At 40.5% G+C, this 20,870-nt stretch overlaps 1 protein-coding gene across 2 annotated transcripts in view; it reads left to right on the top strand.

Annotated features, from left to right (window-relative positions):
* Positions 1-20,870, top strand: part of lsamp (limbic system associated membrane protein) — a 182,037-nt gene that overhangs the window by 99,207 nt on the left and 61,960 nt on the right. The gene's annotated exons all lie outside the window — the stretch shown is intronic.

Genomic DNA, 20,870 nt, shown 5'->3' with positions numbered 1-20,870 from the left:
TAATACAACCAGGACACTGAGCTTTTAGGAGTTTAATCGCCTCGATGGCAATTGCAGTTATTTATAGCAAGGACTTCCTATTCTTATCCAGCATTCACACTTCCTCAGTCAGTCTTAAAACAGTAACATCGCAATCAGAGCTTGCTTCTATAACAAAAAGCCACGCTTGAAAGAAGTTAATTCAAAACAATTGTTCTGTTGACATTAAGGTCAAATAGAAATTGAATGAATAATGCATTTCTATCAAAAATAAAGTCTATCAAAAATAAACTGAGCTACACTGAAGAATTGAATGGGAAAAATGTGCAGCCTGTTTGCTTCCCAGACCCTGCAAAGTGTGATTTTAAAGGCGGCCAAATGTGAGAGCAAGCAAAAGATTGATTGCAGCTATAACGTTCGCGTGGTGTGAGATGCATATGTAGCGGCGGCAGAGCATGAGCATTGAGGATGACATCTTAACTAGACCACTCATGTTAATGGCAAAGCACAACTTAGCTGATGCATCATTTGATTTGAAACTAACTCTTCGTCATTGCATGCAACTTATTCAGAGTATTTTTATAGAGCAACCCAATATGCTTTTTGTTTTAGTGTCTGTTTTGTTATCGCTCCATCCATAAAATACATAATTTTATTCGAGCTAAAAGTAAGAGCACAGAACGAAACCACAGAGTCAGACACCGACTACGGAGAGTTTACAGGTGCAGCGATCGTCATGTGACCAATCTGCTGCACCCATTCTGTCAGTCTGAGATTTTTATGTCACAATATGTTGTGTATGGCGAGGCAACAAACTAATTATGTGAAATTATCACTTGATGAAACCTTCAGCAGTGAAATTTGGCTTTTCTCTGTTGATGTTTTCATTCCATCATTTACCTGACAGACAAGATATATTTCCTACATTTTAAGATGCCATTAAGTTGTTATTATGATACTGTCAGAAATGATTAGAAATGTAGTAACATAAGCCATGAAAGAGAAACAAATCAGCCACCTATTGACTCCAAAGAAGACTTTGATTTTAGCAGATTTCCAGCATCAAGCAGCAAAAATAAACTCAGTCAATGAGCCGCCGCCTGTGAAGGATCGGTGCCCCACTGCTGCACCGAGCGCTATCTCTTGTTTATTCAAAGTTAATTAATACTGAAAGTGTCGTTGCACAAAATTTGACACAGCGCTTCCTTGGGTGGCCAGCAATGCAGCCGACAAGTGTGATGTAGATCGAATAAACGGTTGTCGAGAAATGTGAAGGAAACACTCACTCAGAGACACAATACATACAGAGATGTGATGCAATACAGTTAGATAAAGGCTTTGAGCTCTCAGATTAAATTTTGCCTTGCACAGTTTTCAACAAGTCCTCTAAATTAAATGTGTTGACCTCTAGAACTAGAAGCGTTTTTCTGATCTGATGCCTGCATAAGCAGAACAACATCATTTGTGTCTCTATTTTATTACCCCTTATTGCCTAAAGCGATTACTTAAAGTATGAACTGTATATCTCTGCAACCTGGTTTTGATAAAGTTAGAGCAGAGAAATTGTAGGAACATTAAAGGCAGCAACCAGGTGGAGATATTTACAAATATAGTGATTGATTAGGAAAATACCTTTATCTACTATTTTAAGTGGTTACCATGGTTATATACCAGAACATCTACAGTAATAAATCATTTTGTAATACTTGTTATCATTGGCAGAAAACTACTTGAGCTGATATATATATATATGCATTAAACAGTTCTTTCAACTCTACACTTTAGTGGCATGTGCTGTAATGTACTTACTTAGATACAAGTTCTGTACTTTTAAGTAGCACTCAACATCTACATGAGCACTAAAGTCTTGTTTTCACCAAGAAGGTCGAGAAAATGTAGTCCCGGGACTACTTTTCAAGGAACTTAAAGGCTCTTTCAGCCCATTGTTATCCATGTTTTTCATAGTGGTCTAAAGAGACTGAAGGTTGCTGGTGGTCGTAGGTTTAAACACGCTCAACACACTAAACCTAAAATGTCTGTCTCAATAGTAAATCATATGTTGAGTGTTTGATGGTTATTATTTTGTGCTTTAGAACCAAACCGCCGTTAAACAATCACGAAGTGGCCTTTTTACTGTCACTCACATTAATTCGATCTCATAGTTTTTTCTCATGACTTTTAAATTTGTCAGGAAGCTGACAGCAAAGCCCATCTTTACTTCTGATGTGATCAAACAGAGAAATGATCTCCCCTCGTTCTAAAATTGTTCTAAAAATAAACCTACATCCTAGTTTTATGACTGAAGGGGTTCTAAGCGGTACAGAGGTTAAAGCAGTGGTGCTTTGTGTGCTCGAATAATCAGCAACGGTCATCCGTGCAAACCCTATCATGAGAGTTCTTGTGCTTTTGGAAAGTACTACCCCTGACCAGGGCCTTCTTGGGGTATAAAATATCCCAGGAACTTAATTAAGACATTGAGCCCTGCGGACAAAAGCAATGAGTTTCTAAAAGGTTCCAAGGCCCAAGGCAAAGTTCCTGCGGTAGAAAAGGGGCTCAACCATAGTAAGTTGCCGGAGCAAAACCTTTCTGAGGCTCGATTTTGGTTTCTCTCTCTCTCTCTGGAAGCCTCGTGTATTTTTGTAACAGTGGAGAGACGAACATAGCCGAGGCCGACTGAAGCTCTCTTTCATGTGTTGAGGTGTTTCATGTACTGTAGGAAAGAAGACAAGAAAATCCAGGCTTGGCTTCTAGTATTCTCTTTGCTGCCAGAATGGACAGAGAGAGGAGGAGGCCGACAGCCATAGGCGTTTTCAGATGAGAGCATAGATTCCAGCTGTTTCGAGAAGCTGATACTTTGTTAATGTTTTCTATCTAACTGACTCGGGTGAAGACATGTAGAGTATATATATATATATATATAAAAGAAACTCTGCTCTGTTATTGTTGTCTTTTTAGTTATTTGTTTGTCAGAGCAGCTTCATAATCCACCAGACCAGGTCAGAGAATGTGCACTCTTTGCTGGCGCTAGTCAACTATTTCCCACGGTGTTGGATACATTTCTGACTTGAGCCATCTGATTGGGGCATTAACTGCAGAGAATTCCCTTTAAATTATTTTATTTTTTTCACAGAGTTGCTGCTCGAGTTGATATGCCACCGTGCAAACAGTTTATTCCAGTCCAAAACTCCAAGCCATGCCAAACGAAGGCATTGGTGCTTGGCTCGTCTTGTGCCGTAGTGCCGTAGTGCCGTAGTGCCGTAGTGCCGTGTGTTTGAGCAACAAAACACTGAACAATGGAAGTCGGACGTAACATTGTGCCAGCCGGTGTCAAAACCCTGGTAACTCACAATGACGTTGTATTTGTCTGCAGTTGGCTCCTCAGTGGATGTTGGAGTTACCCCTCGAAACAGAAACACATAAAAACACACTTGTCAAGCACTAAGCATGGGGGATGTCATTAATGGTGTTGAACAAATGAACATTAGAAGGCTTTGTCACAGAAGACATTTTTGATACGGCACAGCAAGAAAGGGGTGTATAAATGTGTGATGTGTCAGTTTCAGGGAGCTGTTTTTTTGCATGCTGACTCAATGTCAAATGGCTTACTGGGACACTTGAATAGAATGAAACCATTGTTAATGGTATAAGAAACATGCCAAAATGTCTGCTGTAAAAGGCATATTGGAAAGTGTAAGTGTAGCAACTCACGCACTCCCTTTTTCATATTAATATAAAGCAAATAACCCAATAACCCTTCATACAATATATATTGTATAAAGGGTTATTGGGTTATTTGCTTTATGAAGGGTTTACAAAAAGAATGGTTTGAAGAGCATGAAGAACATAATGCTGTACGCCAATGAGTTGAATAAGATTAGAATAAATCAGCAGTCATTGTTAAAGAAATTGGCTTTGAATCAAAATGTGGGCAGATTTAAATAAGAAACGGTTCCAGTTTTAGTATCAAGTACACGATTATAATACTATTGGAATTGGATCACAGAATATCAGCTGAACATACTAATCACAAATCACAGTTTAAACCTTGTAAGTCTAACCACTGAGTAGATCTTATAGTATTTGCTTCCACAGATTACAGTAACAAAAGATAAAAACACATTTGGAGTTTGTTTGCTGAAACATATTTCAAAACTAATAGTCAACTGTTACACGGTTCAGTTTCGAGAAAGCTCACCAAAATAAAACAACACAACACATTGGCCCATCTACTTGGGTAAACACAATTGAGTTTAGGGTCCCAAAAAGGTCTCATTCCGTCCCTGAAGCATGATTTAAACTGTGCTACTTTTACCAAAATACCAGCAAACTGGCTCAAGGGAAAGCCTCATAAATCAAAAGTGTTTCATGAAGTTCAGTTCTATCACAACTCAGGCAGACCTACTTCATCACCGAAGAGTTTTACTTTGAAAAAAATCCAGCTCAAACAGCTGATTGTGTTTAGCTTGCTCTGCTCTCGCTTCTCTCCAGCACTCTCAGAAGAAGTGCATGCAAATCTCAAAAACTGACAGCTCCTAGTGTTCGTGGTAAAAATAACAGTATTTTTTTTTCTCTGGTGTGAAGTCCTTTCCCCTCTCTGACAGTCTGAACTGAAGTTGAAGCAGAGCACTGTCCAAGTGATTAACGACTTGCACACACACACACACACACACACACACACACACACACACACACACACACACACACACACACTGAGACACAGTGTGGTTGTGGTAGAGAAAGAGCTTCACCCTGGATCAGGTACATCACAGACATTTAAAGTTATGTGAAGTTCACCTTAAATCGCTCAGTCATCTCACTTTAATGCAGATTAGCATCCCGCACTGCAAGCTTATCACAGTTTGCACACACACATACTAATAAACACATACACAAGGGCCACTGAAACATTTGCAAGCCACCTTTTACATGCATATGTACTGTATAAACACTCACCACGTCCCTGCAATCTGTCTTTCTGCTCTGAACCATTTTTCTCTGTCTCCCTGTTTCACACACATGCTGTCACACACACACACACACACAAACCCACGCACACCTTTCCATCACTGGCTGATACTTAATACGATAAACTTGACATGGTCATTTAGAAGAAACATTAGTGCATAAAGAGCTTACACACCAAAATGACCTGTCCTTTTCACAGTCCATCAAGAGCACTCTGCTAATTCAGCTCTTTTCTACAGAAGGGGCACTACTTTTTTCGTCAATTTACGTAAAAACAGCGTGCATATGCAGCGTCTATTCAAAGTAGATGGCACAAAACTGTGGCTGGAGAAAATGTTCAAAATACTTTTCCATTTTTTGTTCCTTTGAATGACTTTGTAGTCATAGCAACGGAGGATAACAGAAAACAAACATGTTTTAAATGGTTTTGAAGTGTTGGATTATTAAAGGTGCAACTGACAATAGCAAAGTAATCGGTCGTTATGCAAATACCTCCAGGCTCACAGTTTGGTTTATACCTTTCTGCAGTCACATTTCAAGCTTCAATCGCCTTCAAGTCTGATATGACGAGCTGAGAATCCAAGAAATCACCATCTGTGCGTGTGTGTGCAAGTTTTAAGGGGTGGCCATGCAGCTGCTTGAATGGGGTGTGTGTGTTTGCATTGGTGGTCGTGTGTGGATGTGATCTTTTATTTTGACATTTGAAGTTGCGGCCACATCATGCATTTAGGAGATAATGCATGATTGGGTGTTGGTGTGCATGTCAGTTCACGTCTCGAGTGTGTTAGTCAATTTAAAGTAGATACGATCCTGAGTTCCGATTGCTTCTTGCACCGCGTGTCCTGAGTGGGTGCAAGGAGACAGGACTTGGCCTCGCTATCTTTCCCCCACAAACCGTTTAGTTTTAAGGACTTTTCCCTCTGACTGAACAAAGTTCTTATGGAAGGCGACAAGAGCATGCAGCCTGCCCCCAAAGTGATTTCCCGTTTTACTGTCACTTTAAAGTGATATGCTACTTGTTGCACAGTCAATTCCCCACTACCTGTGACAGATAGAAATTGGCCGGGCTGAGGGCCCCGCAAAATGGGTTTTCCAGTTGATGTGAACCAGAGAGGACCGGAGCAAGTGACTCGGAGGGGAATCAAAATCAGTTGGAGTTTAGATTGCTTCAAACGGTAATGGTGGTCCGGTGGCTTGCTGGTTCACACTGTTGGAGTGTGTAGCGATGCTATCAGCAGATGCAGGCGATGTTACAGACCCGAGGAAGATAAGTTCATTATCTCCCCGCTGTCCATGATAACCTCTTACATCCGACAAACTGTGTGTCTGGAGTTTGACCCTTATAGAGACGGCACATTGGAGAGGTTGTACGGAGGTGTTTTTCCGGTATTGTTTGTGTCTTTTTACTCATCTTGTATGTTATTTGACGCTTAAGCAGGAGCTGCTCTGAAAAAAAGGCGACTGTTCTGAAAAATCCTGGTGGTTTAAGAGTTGTTCCAGCTCCCAAGACCTGACAGATGGTAGCAGAGAAGCATTGTTTTCATATACTGTTTGATTTTGGAAACTCAAACACAGAACATAAGCACATCGTTGCTTTGAGTAGGGCAGAAGATAACCACGGAAAATCTGCTCCTCAACCAATCGAGTCGATGGGAAGAAAAGACTGCACTTGGCTCTAAATCAGCAGCTGTTCTTGTTATAGATTAAAAATAAAGATTAAAACAAGATATTTGCAGCATTATAAACTATTTTAATCTTATTATTTTATAATTAAATGATAGCAACAGACTCAAAGCCAACCAGTGTGCACCTACCCATATTTATTTTATTTCAAAAAAATAGAGGAATCCCTTAAAACTTTTGTAGGGCCTGCATTTGACTTATTAACAAAACGATTAGGCTATTTATTTGACCAAACAAGTTGAAATATGCTAATTCTTATATCTTCACACGCAAAGCCTGTTGAGAAGGGATGCGCCTGTCAGGGGTTTAAAATATCAGCACCAACCAAACCTGTTATGAAACCAATCCCCAATCGCTAAATTATGCGTTAATCAACTGATTCAACTTTGTGCAGCATGGTAGCACGATTGTCAGGACAAACACAGGCGTCGCTTTAAGCTCTTCTTGCAGCTACAGCTAGAGCGGTCCAGAGAGCTCTCTTTCTCCCCCGCCCACAGCAGTGGGTATATCTAGGCTGAATAAAAGAACATTTTGTTCTTCTTTATTGTTGAATAAAAGTAGCAAAACAAGTAACCCTTCATTACAAACATGAACACTGTGTCTCTCTCTTTCTCTCTTGTCTCTACCGACCCCCAAAATAGATGATTAAGAAGCACTTTTCTTCTTATTAAAGTAACGCCAGCGATTGTAAGAGCATATCAACCAACCAACCAACCAACCAACCAACCAACCTGCTGACCAGAAGGTGTCAGCCTCAGTATACTTTTTATTTCATCTTTTCTTACATGTTATCCTGTAATAACACGTTTTTTGGGTTGGATTGGCTAGTTAGGTGTCGCAGAAACACGTTGTGAACATAACACTGACGTTACTTTTCAATTTATATGGTATATACTTCATTTGCTCACTTCTAGCTAAGATTTGGGTCTTTACCAGAATCCACTTTGTCCCCAGCTAATAAGAAGTGAACTGCCTTTGTTTTTTTGTTGTTGATACAAACAGCCACTGCGGCCAAAAACAGCGCTATGACAGCGGTGAGACTAGTAATGAGCTGGATAAAGCTCTGTAAAGAGAAAGGGGAGCTGCAGATTCAGCTGATAATTCTCTTTAGGTTCATAACTATGGGCAACACCCTTTACATTGTCACATTATCAATATTAATATATTAATTATAGCCATTTAAAAGTTCCTTCACTTGTCCAACAACAGGCCTGAACGACCTCTACTTGAATCTGTACACTATAGGGTAACTTTGATCAAAAACATACAATCAATAAATTATTCAATATGACAAAACAAGTTTGAAGTAAGACACTAAAATCAATGAGCCCAATGACTGCTAGTCAAATAAGAAATTCATCTTGGTCAGCAGGAATGCAATGGTCAGTAACTAAGACATATGAAGCAATTCATAGTGTTTCTAAAAGCCTGTCCAACTTAGTTCACAGGTGTGGTAAACCATTTTCTTTGCATTTTTGCAATAGCCGTGGATCAGCAGCAGCTATTCATTGAATTAATTGCTCATTTCTCGATGCAGAGCTGTTGCATTAAGTAAGTACGATGTGAAAAGACAAACAAGTGTGTGGCATTGTGTTTCAATGTTCTTTCAACTCTCCTAATCCTTGTGTGTGCCAGAGGCTAATTTCCTCCGCACAGAGTCAGAGTTTTTACAACAGTGGCATAGTTTCTATTGTTATTAAACCGCCGCTGTGGAGAAATGACATTCTTCTGCTTGTTTATTTTCTAGTGTCAGTTGAGTATTCTAGCATGATTATTAGCTTCAAGCTTTCTCCCTCTCTCTCTCTCTCTATATATATATATATATATATATATATATATATAATTGCTCTCTCTCTCTCTCTCTCTCTCTCTCTCTCTCTGTAGATATAGGGAAAAGAGAAGGGGAAAAGTAGAAAAACACATTCTTCTTCCTCCTGTTTCATCCTGCTCCCTCTCATCCCTTCCCCCTGTCAGAGTTGCTTGGCATTATCTCCTGGAACAGTTGCTCAGAGAAACAAGACCCCCCCCCCATTTCTCATTGCCCTGCACAGACGAAAAGCAATTAAAAAGGGAATCTGCTAGATTGTCTTTTTTTTTATTCCATCTCAGAGAAGGTTGCCGGGCTGTTATGATAATAGTGCATCGCTGGATCATTACCCAGAATCTTTGCTTTGCCCGTGCCCATCTCTCCGTATGCGGATGAGGCCTCGCGTTGGCACAGAAGTTGCCACACATGACAGAGCTTGAGAGCACAAGGCCCTTTTTTCTTTTTCTGGACTGCAGCTATTGTTGTAAAAGTTATAAATCTGTGCTGTCTTTTCCTTTGTTACTCTCCTTTTCTCTCTCTCTCTCTCTCTCTCTCTCTCTCTCTCTCTCTCTCACTGCCCTCCTTTACAAAGAAAGTGTTACTGCCAAGTTTTGACAAAAGGCTTCAATTGTGGGCACTCAAGGGAAAACTATTATTCATTAAATGGGACTGTTGAAAGCTATGTATCGACATACTGTCACTTCATGTGCCTGTAAATGAACAGGACTACATTACGTCCAAACGCTAAGTATTAATTACAAACTATTAGGGCTGTGCAAAAATAGCGATCATTTTTCAAACAATAGTATTTGGATATGTCAGCAACGACTATCAATACATTAAAAAATATCCTGTTTTAAACGGATATAAAAATGCCCTTTAAATTGCCTCGAATCCCTGTGTGTCAAACAACCTCCTCCTCCGCTCCTGTAACGCTGGTGCAGTGTCGTGTCCAGGGTTCATGAAGAGGTGAGGAAACGTGTCAAAACATCGCTCCCTCTGCAAAGACAGTAGCCATGACTGGGAGGGGAAGGACCGAGCCATAGTGACAGACATCTTTACTTAATGCACTCCATTTCATATGATGTTTATGGTATCTACATGTAAGTTTGGAGTGGTCAGTGACACAATAAGAAAAGAATACAGTACATGTATTTTGCTTTCAAATGAAGATGTGGCAAGTGCTTTTCAGTTCAGTGTTTTTTCTCTGCTGAGTGATTATGTGTAATGCAAATTATTTTTTAAGTAGTTTGGAAGAAATTTTTCCACTGATTTATCAGTATATGCCTATCCTATCCGGGGGTAAACAGGAAGTTGTATTTTCAGATCTAGTTTTACATTTCCGTTTTTACATTTTCATTTAAACATATATAATAGACATATAAACAATATATTGCAATATGTATTGTATCGCAATATATGGTATCGTATCGTGAGGTCCTTGCCAATATCCTGCCCTACAAATAATGCAATGACGTATGCGCATTCCTTGCTTTTATATTACATATGTTCAGTAGTGTAATATAGGGATGTTGAAGCATAAATATTTAATTATACCTGTAATTCCAGTTGTTAAAGTATTTGCAAATACAGGAGTAAATTGTTTATATCAGTTGTCTCTCTTTGTGATCAAAGGTCTTTTGTATTAGTGTGTTTACAGAAAAATGACAAAGTGATGAAAAGCTTTTCACGCTAGTCTATCTCTAAGGAAACTGCTATGCAATTAAACTGTATTTCTCATTTATTTACATTCATTCATGCCCCCAACTGAGCCTGAATGATGAAATGTCATCATTTTACAGCATTGAGTTTGACAGCAGAATCTAATAGCACTTCTAGGGCTGTGCTTTGCCACATGAATAAGTTAATGAATGAACCAATGGATTTACGCTTCATAATCATCATGCATTGTGATCCGGATGAGATCGCACTGTAGAAGCCTGAAATGTACTATAACAGCCTCCTTGTTATGAAACATTGTGTTAGGGCACTGGGGATACTGAGATCAACTTCTACATGTCAAAGTCCATTAAGCTCATAGTTCTACTTGTCCTTTGATCAGTAGTCAGATGCCAACTCAGCATAAAGTGAGTAATTAGAGATCATTTGTAGAAAAGAAATGCTCTGACCTGACAGAGTCAAGAACCCTTTTACATTTTAGCCTTGTGCAGCATGCAGTGTTTTTTTTTTTTAATTAGTTAGCCTTGTGCAGACTCAGGGGACCACTTCAAGCGATGAGTTATCCTTGGTGCTAAGTGCTATGAAAGACCTCTGCAAAAGCAAACCTCATGAAAAAGGAAAAAAAAGAAATAAAACTCTATGTTGGAATTGTGAAATGTTACGTGTGGCTCAGAAGATACAGCTGCTCCTCCTCTAACCGGAACATCGGCGGTTCGATCCCCAGCCCGCATTTCAAAGTGTCCAACCCAAAATTGCTCCCAAAAGCTCTGCCATCCGTGTATGAAAGTGTGTATGAATGGGTGAATGTAAACATACTGTATAAAGTGGTCAGAAGAATAAAAAGGTAGAAAGGTGTTCTGTAACTGCAAGACCATATACCGTTTACATGTTCTATTGTTGCTATGGCTACACCATCACTTGATGTTGTAACTACAAGAGTTCGGTCCCCTCTTCTCCCACACTTTTATGTAAAGGATGCAACTAAATGAACAAAGCCAGTATGTGGCTGTGCTTTTTGTGTGCACATTGTAGTCATTAGAGCGTATGTGTACTGGCAAATAGCCTCAGAATGCAGAGCAAAGAATGCACTCACAGCTTCGTGGTTGTTCCCTGTGGCTCGGACAGCGTGTTACAGCACTTAAATGCAAACCAGCACACATTCAGATGTGTGTTATGATGTATTTTATTTCTATTTATATCATAGGATGCATGCACCAACAAAATATATACTAGATATTCAAAATAACACAATGAAATGCCCTGAAAACACATTTTCTCAATCAGTTCCTTATTATGAGTTATGGAATCTGACATGAATACAGTATTTTCTGCCAAAAGTTAGAACAATTCAGTTATTTCACATAAGGTTTGAATTGTTGTTTTGTCACTGTTAGTCAAATCTGATCAAACCACAATCTCAAAGGACTGATGAAGCAGATTAGTTTAGAGTTTTTGAGTGTAACACTTTTGATATAGTCACGGATTTCAAATTTATGGATAAAAGCTTGGATTTAAAGCCAAGTTTTTAGTTTTTTATGAAAGTTAACCAATCGTAAACTGTTAAAACTATAATGCCCTAACGCAATTTCATGAGAAAAGTAAAAAGTAGAATATTTAATAAATCAACAGACTCACCATCAATCTCTGGCATGTGTGAGATAATTTTTCTGACTGCCACGGTGGTCATATAGCTTGAAATTTCCATATTGTACATTATTACCATATAAAGTCTTTTTTTATGCGCCATCTGTTTGTAAGGGCAGCTGCAGCATGTAAAAGTAAAAAGAAAAGCATGCGATTTGGAACGCAGCTCTGTTTTCAAAAGGGAGAAATGAGATAAATGATCAAAGAAAATATTCAGTATTGGATTTATTTTCCAAAAAGTCTCCAAAACGATACTGCAGTTTAAGGCTGGATTACAAAGCTTCTGAAAGGGATTTCATTTTCATTTTAAATTAATTTGTATGACATCAAATAATAAGTTATCATAAGTTATCTTGAGACACTCTTCATGCAAGGTTAGACTTTATAAATTGCAGAAAAACAAGATTCTCTCATGACCAAGCACTGGGGCGAAAAAAAAAACTTTAATGGGTATAAACATTGTGGAAAACTGGGCTGTGGTTTGTCAGCCATGTACCTCGACTGGTTAAGTTGAAAGATGGTGAAAAAGACATAACAAATTATAATAATAGAGGTGGATCGATCACACAATCACACCAGAGCCCTCATTGAAACAGTTGGTGTTTCGGCTAAAAGTAAGTCTCTATCGTCGAGCATCTCAGAGATATTAACCTTGTCTTATACTGCTCTATGACATGTCATAGCTGTCATATTTAGTTTATTACACATCATTTCAAATGATTTCGCCGATTTGCTAGTGTACACTTACATTGAAATTCCATGTGACCGTTCCGGCGGCTGTAGGATTTGGTAATACTCTGGCGTTCCTCGTGTTAAATGATACAGGCAGCTTGCTCTCAAGTGTTTGTAGGATTTCTAACAGATATGAAGAGGAGCTGTTAACCTTTCAGAGTCCCCTGCTGCAGCGGCATTTGTGGATTTGCTATTCCATCCCTGGCAACAAACCACAGAAGACCTTTCTGGCCTTCTCAATTGAGATGACACCTGTCAATCATGTACTAGTCATGCCTGAACGCCATATCGCCGCCGGCTAACCTTTAAAGTCCACCCTGCATGCGTCCCTCTCAAGCCCACTTATTAAAGGCTGTGCTTTCAAAGATTAGCCCACGAGGGAGAAATGTTGATTAGTGTGGCAAAAGGGTATAAAAGCCAATACTCAAACAGCAAATTATGATGAAACAACCTGTGCCCGTAGCACTGATTCACACCGTAATTATTTACACATCCAAAGCTGAAAGTGTTACCTTATGAGATAAAAAAGATTATGAATGAAAAAAGGTATCGGAGCTCCTTACTCATCTGTGTGTGATTTGCGGGACTTTGCTGAAGCTCTATTGGATTCGAGTAGAATCTATGTTGTTGAGATGTAGTGCAGGTCCCTGTAGTTCCACTTTGTACATTATCAGTAGCTTTCCCAAAACACATAAATAGTGCGCTGGGCCAACAAATTCAAATAAGCCTATTTCATTTCAGACAGAATTTATGATGCTGCATTTCATTTCAGAGCCTAAGAAGAAGCAGCTAGGTTTTGGAGTATTTCAGCACTTAAGAATCCCCCTTTTTTCCCCCTCTTTCCTCTGCTCTCATTCAGTGCTACTGCATCATCAAACTGATTCACCCCTTTCTGTCGGTAATGCACCAAAAGCAGAACACAGTGATCACATAAGAAGTAAATGTTTCAGAGTGGAGAAATTTGACATTCTGCAATAATAAGAACATGTTGTGCGTCAAGAAGGGAACACAGCGCAAAGACAGCGACAGGCGGGAAGGGTCTACACTCTGCAGCCGGTAATCTCTGGAGTAATGAGTATAATTTGTAGCTGTAAGAACCAACATTAGGAATAATAAGTCGCTCCCCTATATTTAGACACTCATCAGCAAAAGACAGCCCGGATTCATAGGCATAATCACAGATGCAGCGATATCCCCAAACGATGCAATACTTGCCTTTGCAGAACATTTGTTAGGTGCACTTTCAACAAAAATTGAATATTGTAAGATTCACAAAGGATACAGAAGTATTTCTTTTTTAGTGTTGCGGTTATATTGTTCACCCTCTACATGCACTGACTAGCAACTGTGCTGTACAGTCAGACAACAGCTGTAAGGGGGAGTATTGAGAGGCGGAGGTGAAGGAGAATGAGAAAAGAATGGGAAGGGGAAAAGGTGAAGAATAAGAGGATGGATGGAGCAGGAATGATTGTGGAAACAGGGAGGGAAGCGCAAAGCCAGAGGGACAAGAGAAGGTACAGAACAGCAGAAAGAGACGGAAGGAGAGTGAGAGTGACAAAAAAACAGAAGATATGACTTAGGGAGGAAGCACAGTACGTCTCCTGAGATTTAATAGCAGCACCCCGGCCCTGCCATAGATCCTCCTGCCTACGCGTCAATGAGGCACCATCTGTCACACGCTCATTACATTCAACCACTTCTCCCTCACCCTCCAACCCCGCTTAAAGACACAACGCCGAGGAAGGAAAGAGGAAACTATGGAGAAGTTGCCACATTGACTTTCAAATGAGGACGAATGGGCTGCAGTAGAAGTGTCGGTGCTCCCGCGTCGCTTACACGTACAGTGTGAACTCTTATCGGCAGTTAGATGTCGGTTTCCACTTGTGCACGTTCTGCCTTTGCCCTCCTCAGTTGCTGGGGAGATTTCAAGTCTTCCACTTCACAGCACAACCAAGCACAACATACCTACCTGGAGCGGCTTCAGAAACTTCCAAAAAACTCGACACACACACACACACACACACACACACATGGAAACGTAACTCTCATTGCACTCGCAAAGCCTCACTCGCTTTGCCAAGCAAATTTGTATCAAGCAAATTTCCTGAGTTGTTTGTAACCATTTTTGATGAATAATTTCCCCCCGTGAGGTCTGCTGGCCAAGTCTCAAAACAATCATTCCTGCCCTGATTAATGGCTGGCTCTGAGCACTGATGCATGTCAACCAAGATGGAGGGGCTTCATGATGGGAGAATGAGATGAGGATTTGTGGCAGTCTGGGGGCTTTGAAGCACAGAGGATAAATCAACTGAGCAACAAAGGTTACTCCAAGTCCTTTCTGACTCTATAGCATCACTAGGGATCTCCCCTATACTGGATTCAGGGTGTCCCTTAAGGGATGGTGTCTTGACTTTCACTGCAGTGACTGATGGCAGGTCTTGAAGAAGTTAAACAGCTGTTCCATGTAATGTAGATCTTCGGCATAGATAGGAAGCGACAGACAAAGAGACACCGGACCACAACCCCTCTGGAGCTGGTGATGGAAAAGGAGAGAGTCAACATGTCTCCTATACCAAAACAGTTAAAGAGTTGCTTAAAGAGTTGGCATTAGGTAAATAAGTACATAAATCGTTGAATTATGCATGGATATATCTGGGTAGATTATTAGAACAAATGATTGTTGAACTGTGTGCTGCAGTTTTGAATTAATTTGGCTACATACATCCTTTACAGAGATATTAAAAGTGTGAAGTGAGTGCGAACCCAGAGGTCTCTTTCCTTTTTAAGCTGGGGTCTCTGTGTCGCCCACAAGATGTATCCTTCCTGTTTATAACAGCTTTGTTTAAAATCACGATTAATGAAAGGAGACAGTTTATCACGCTCATCATTCTTCACTTTAAATGCTTCATTAAACCTGCAGAGGATAATTCACAAAAAAAGCACAAACACTTTGCACATGCCTTTTGAAATCACAATAATTAACGTGAACTGCTTGCCACTCGTGTCATCACCAATTTGCAACCTTTGTTACCTTTCTCTTGTCAATTAACACAACACAGGTGGTGACATAAACGGGTACAAATGCCTGCCTGGGTACGATACATCCACCTTGAAAGTCTCATGCTTGTGTTTCTGCGATCCCACATAATGTAACAGCTTGCCAACTTACCGACATACTTACGGCATTTATGTTAAAGTGTTTATTGGCAGGGAGAGGAATTTAGCTTCAGTTTCCTTCCTCTGTGAAATATCAAAAGGTGAAAGATGAATTTTAGGTATTTCAATGAACGAATGCATTCATTTGAATGCTTTTTAACCTGCTTCATAGAGAATGTATGGGGCAAGAAAAACTGCTTTCAGGCCTATAAAAGAATGACCCGACTTTGATTTAGTATGCAGCTTTAGCATTGCTTCTATCGCATTAGTTTACTCTTCCGCTCTCTCTTCTTATGGTGTCGCTTCTTCTGGGGCATGTCTTCTTGTCTGTCTGGCTGTCTGTTTGTTGGTCTGATTGGCAATCTCTCCGTCTCCCTCCCTCTGTCTGTTGTGCCCCCTGCCATACAGACAACAAAGACACAGGACTTACTGACTAGCCTCGGCAGCTCTTGCCCACCAGGTTGTAGCGAGGCACGTTTTGATCAAACAGTCTGTGTGTCAGTCTCGCCTTTAGTCTGTATTGATTGCTGAAACAAGTTGTTTGACTTGTTCGGAGAGAAATATTTCACATTCTCTCTGTTTAGCAGGCAGGGCATTTGCTCCAACACACACTGCAATCCACATGCATGCACACAGACACACCTCAGTGACCGAGGTTGCCTGGTAATTATGAGCATAAAAAGGGAGAAAAGGTGAGGATGAAAGGCAGAAGGTTGAAGGGGTTGGAGGGCAGATCACGACAGAAGGAAATGGAGAAAAAAAAAGGGTTTTGTTAAGGGGTGAGAGGTGTCAGAGAGGCAAAAGAGGAGAGAAAAGACGAGGTGAGATGAGGGGAATTGGGTATTGATGGGGACAGCGGGTGGTGGGGCTGTTCTGTCAGTCTTGGCACATCGTTCCTCTCATTACAGTTTCCCTCCCTGGCTTTAGCCTGCTCTTTGGTCCTCCCCCACGGCTAGCCCCGAAGCAGGGATTCATTCAGCCCAGCCCTCCTGTCAACACAAGCCCAGCTCAGCAGCTCTGGCCCGGGCATCTGTCAGCCCACACAGTCTCCTGTCAGCCATAGCCTATTGGCCAGTCCATATTGGCACAGCACAGCGGGGCAGGAAAATACTATAATATAGCACAGCAGAGCATCCTTCAACAAAGCTCATGGTAACACAGGGCGGGACAGTGACCCAGGCATCCATCTCGAGCAGACCCTGTGTAAACCCAGCCCCCGGTCTCAGCGGGGACTGATAAACAACACCACTTTGTAAAGCCAAGTTTAAAAAATAGATATATATTTAACAAGGCTTTTTTTTATTTGCAAGCATCAGCAAATATTTGCTTGCATTTACAAGCTTTTTATAATGTTAGCGGAGACTATGTATTCTGCAGAGGATTATGGGCTTTGGAGGGGATTCTGCAGAGGATTGCGAACATGGAGATGCCGTTGTGATTAAAAAGGGCATTTTTTTTGTTTTTTCGCCAAATATTCAAATAAATAAAGTCGTGCTGGCTAAATAACACAGCTGAGATACTGCATCATTGTGAGGGCTGCAGCCAGTTAATGGGATGGATTTTCATTACAAATCGTTCAACCGTGGCTCGCTATTCCAATCAAACCCAGTTCCCCGCAAGCGACTTGTTGAATGTGCCTCAGTTCGAGCCAGCTGGGGACAGCCAAGCCTTTATTTCTCATTCTGGTCCTGCAGAGCCCCGGCACAGCCCCGAGAATCCGGGGCCCTGCCTAGACACATCTCGACAGCTACTCTTCTAGAAGACAGCGAGAGCTACAGGCAGACAACTACTCTGACAAGAGATAGGAAGTTATCTGCTTCCTGGGCAGTCTTCTCATTAGTGAGAACAGGAAATAGCTACTACTGAGCATGCTCTACTCTCTGCACCGCGGGTTGTCAGGACCCTCTGGAGGCTTCGGCAGTTCGTGGGGAAGACAGACAAAGCGGAGGGCAGGAGGTAGCAATGAAACACCGATCTGAAGTGCAGATCAATGAATAGTTCCTTTGATTTCTATTTCATGCTGTCCACTTTTACCCCAAGAGTGTTGATGGAGAGATGAGAAGGGGAAAAGAAACTTTCAGAGAGGAGCAGGGGTAACCGGGAAGAGAGGCAGACGGGATGAGAAAACGAGGGTAGCGAGAAGTGGTGGTGCGAAGAGATGAGACGGAAAGAGATGTGGGAAGGTGAGATGAGAATGTTTGGAGCAGCGGAATATGGCAGTGATTGAAGTCGTTGGGGTGGTGGCATGTACAGCACCATGTGTTGCGTATTTATTTATCTATTTCTTTGACCCATATGGTGCAGCATATGGTGACCGCTAACTGAAAGGAGGTAATACAATTAGGAACATTAGAATAATTAATAGCCCCAGTCACCTGTATTTATCCGAGAGCTCCAAAGATGCTTTGGAGGAGCCGCGCTCACAGTATGAGGGCAATGCACAATTAAAACTGCTAGTCTCCCTTCCACAGAGGGCATAACTGGATGCATCCTGCTACACTACGAATGCTTCTTCTTTTATTTCACTATTTTTCTTCCTTCCTTCATGGCCAGAAAACTGATGTTAGCCCAGAGATCTTGACAGCTGCCACGGTACAGTTGGAAATCATAGAGGGCTGTTTTGATATTTGTCTACCCTATAGCAGAGGATAAACTGTAGGAGAGCCCTTTCACGGTTGTGTTTGTTTGTTATTTTACAATGGCTGAAGTTAAAGTCAAACCAGCATTTCATGAAACTTCAAAATAGCATTGCATTTAAAGTAGTGATCGGCACGATGTTGTCAATGCTTCTTTTATAGTTTTGGACATATTGTAATAGAGCGGCTCTGTCTGTCGTTTGGTTGGTCCACCACTTTGGTCCTGATGAAACATTCCAAAATGTAATGGATGGATTGCCATGAAATTTGATACAGACATTCATGGTTCCCATATGGTGATCCCTTGACTCTTTCTCAAGCGATGCCTGCAGGTCAAAGCACTGTGCATTATTTTGACACCTACAGCAATAGATGGATTGGTGCAATTTTGTGAGGCCCAGAGAATGAATCCTCATGACATCAAGGTTGTTGTTTTTCAGAGAAATGTCTCAGCAACTGATTGTTATATCATTTTGTTTAGAGATATTGTCCCCATAAGGATAGTTTTTGACCCATCTAGCATCCAGCATTAGGTCTAAATTAAACAAATTCCAATGCATTGGTTAATGACAACATACCGGACATTCCCACAGGCCCTAGCTGTAGCTAATGTTAGCATGCTAACACACTAAACTAAGATAGTGAATATGATAAACATTACATCCGTTGTCATTCTGAGGATGAAACTGGCTCTGTGGTAGAGCTGTCACCATTTTAGATTTAAATGCCAATGAGTCTCTGGCTATGGCTGTCTACGGCTGTAATTTAGAATTGTTTTTGAAGTAAATCAACTTCCCATTACAAGCACCTAAATGGCCTTCATTTAAATCCTCAAAGTTGTAAAGTTCATTAATAGCCTTTCCAGAGTTATTTTCCTCGGCATAATGAATGTGCACCAGACTCCCGGCACTGCACCGCCCTACACTCGTGACATATCCGGTTCTGCCAGCTTCTTGCTAGCTTTGTTTGCCTTTTATAGTGAATATATATTGTCTGTAATTCATCACTTTTTCATATTACATCCTTTAGCTGTATGCTTTTTGAGGCTTGTACCATGGTGGATGTTTGAACGTCTCGTTTGCAAAAAGATAGGTAGGAGTAGAAGTAGGTAAGTAGGTAAATAGTTATAGTAGTATGCATATTTGTAAAATGTTTCATTGTTCAAAGCAGGTCATTTTGGTAAAGGCATTATTTTTTGGACAATAGTCTCTGTAAATTGTAAATTGTAATACAAATATCAGTGAGTGTGCAGTGACATTGTAGCTCACAGATATTTGTATGTTTACCCGAAACACTAGTACATCTTTTTTATTTCCAGGTAGAGTAGGGTTGTTTTACAAAATAAGAACTCAGTCATCTACATCACTCAAAATACTTGATCTAGGCCTTGAGAGATACCTTTTTGTTGTCAGCAATTATTATTGGAAGAATGTGTCTCTGAGATCCGAAACAGTAACGGAACAGAGTTCATTTCTAAAAGAAAATAACAAGCTTTAGATGACAAATCTGTAATTATAGGTTTCATTCTTTGCACTATAATCTTATTAAATTTCAAGGATGTATTGTTTGTTGAACATATGTTTTGAAAGTCTGTAGTTTAATCTTGAACTTGTTGATGATCATGATTGATTTCTTTCCATGTTCAACACTCCAATATGTTCAACATGTCAAATACTGTCTCTGGCATCTTGGATGGATTCTGTCATGGACGCAATTGTAACCAAATTTAACACACAAGTCAACAAAAGTGTGTTTTCAGTCCACATATAAGAACTATGTCGGCGGAAAAATGCTAGGTCTGTAATTAGTATCATTTTCTTGATCTTGATGTTATTTATGTAATCCTCACAGCTCCATCAAATTCTGTGCCTTTGAAAGCAGAAAAGTTTTGTCCAGAATATAAAGTAAGCTTTTCAAATGTAACTTACAAGAATCAAGTTAATGGATGATTTTCAAGGTTAACACTAAATTCATAAAATGATCTATATGGATTTGAATTAGTGCTTCAGATGTTTCCTCTAGATTCGTATTATTTTATTCAGTTGTTCATATAACTCTCCATCATTATATGAAAATTTGTGTTTATCAGTTTGGATTTTCTGTATTAATTAGAAGCCTGAACATATTCGAAACAAAACGGGATAAACTTGTTCACTTCAGCGTGAGGAAAGCAGAGGTTTGATGTCAAAGCGACTCAATAAATACAGTGAGTTATCTGGACTCCACACAAAGAGAAGGAACATCAACAGGGATTCAAGCTGCAAATACAAGCCTTCAACAAAGCTGACATCCAGCTCCCACCCAGTGGGAGCTGGATGTCAGAGTTGGATAACAGACTGGGGTGACTGCACCACCACTTTTGTGCATCACCCGGGGTCACCTGCCAAAGACAGCCTCACTCCACTGCCTTGCTAATCTACTCTCTTGTAGCCCAACACACTCCAAAGCAGTGTGCACAGCCGAGGCTCGTGGAGACGCCGGGATTTGCATGTGAGGCGCATCCGCTGTCGGCTTGCATTAAGGCTGATATCCATTCTCATTGATTCCGACGTCTCCTCACATTTACATTTATTCATTAGGCAGACGCT

The sequence above is a fragment of the Anoplopoma fimbria genome, chromosome 1 (assembly GCF_027596085.1).
Source record: "Anoplopoma fimbria isolate UVic2021 breed Golden Eagle Sablefish chromosome 1, Afim_UVic_2022, whole genome shotgun sequence".
NCBI lineage: Eukaryota > Metazoa > Chordata > Actinopteri > Perciformes > Anoplopomatidae > Anoplopoma > Anoplopoma fimbria.
This window is presented reverse-complemented; position numbering and strand designations above follow the sequence as displayed.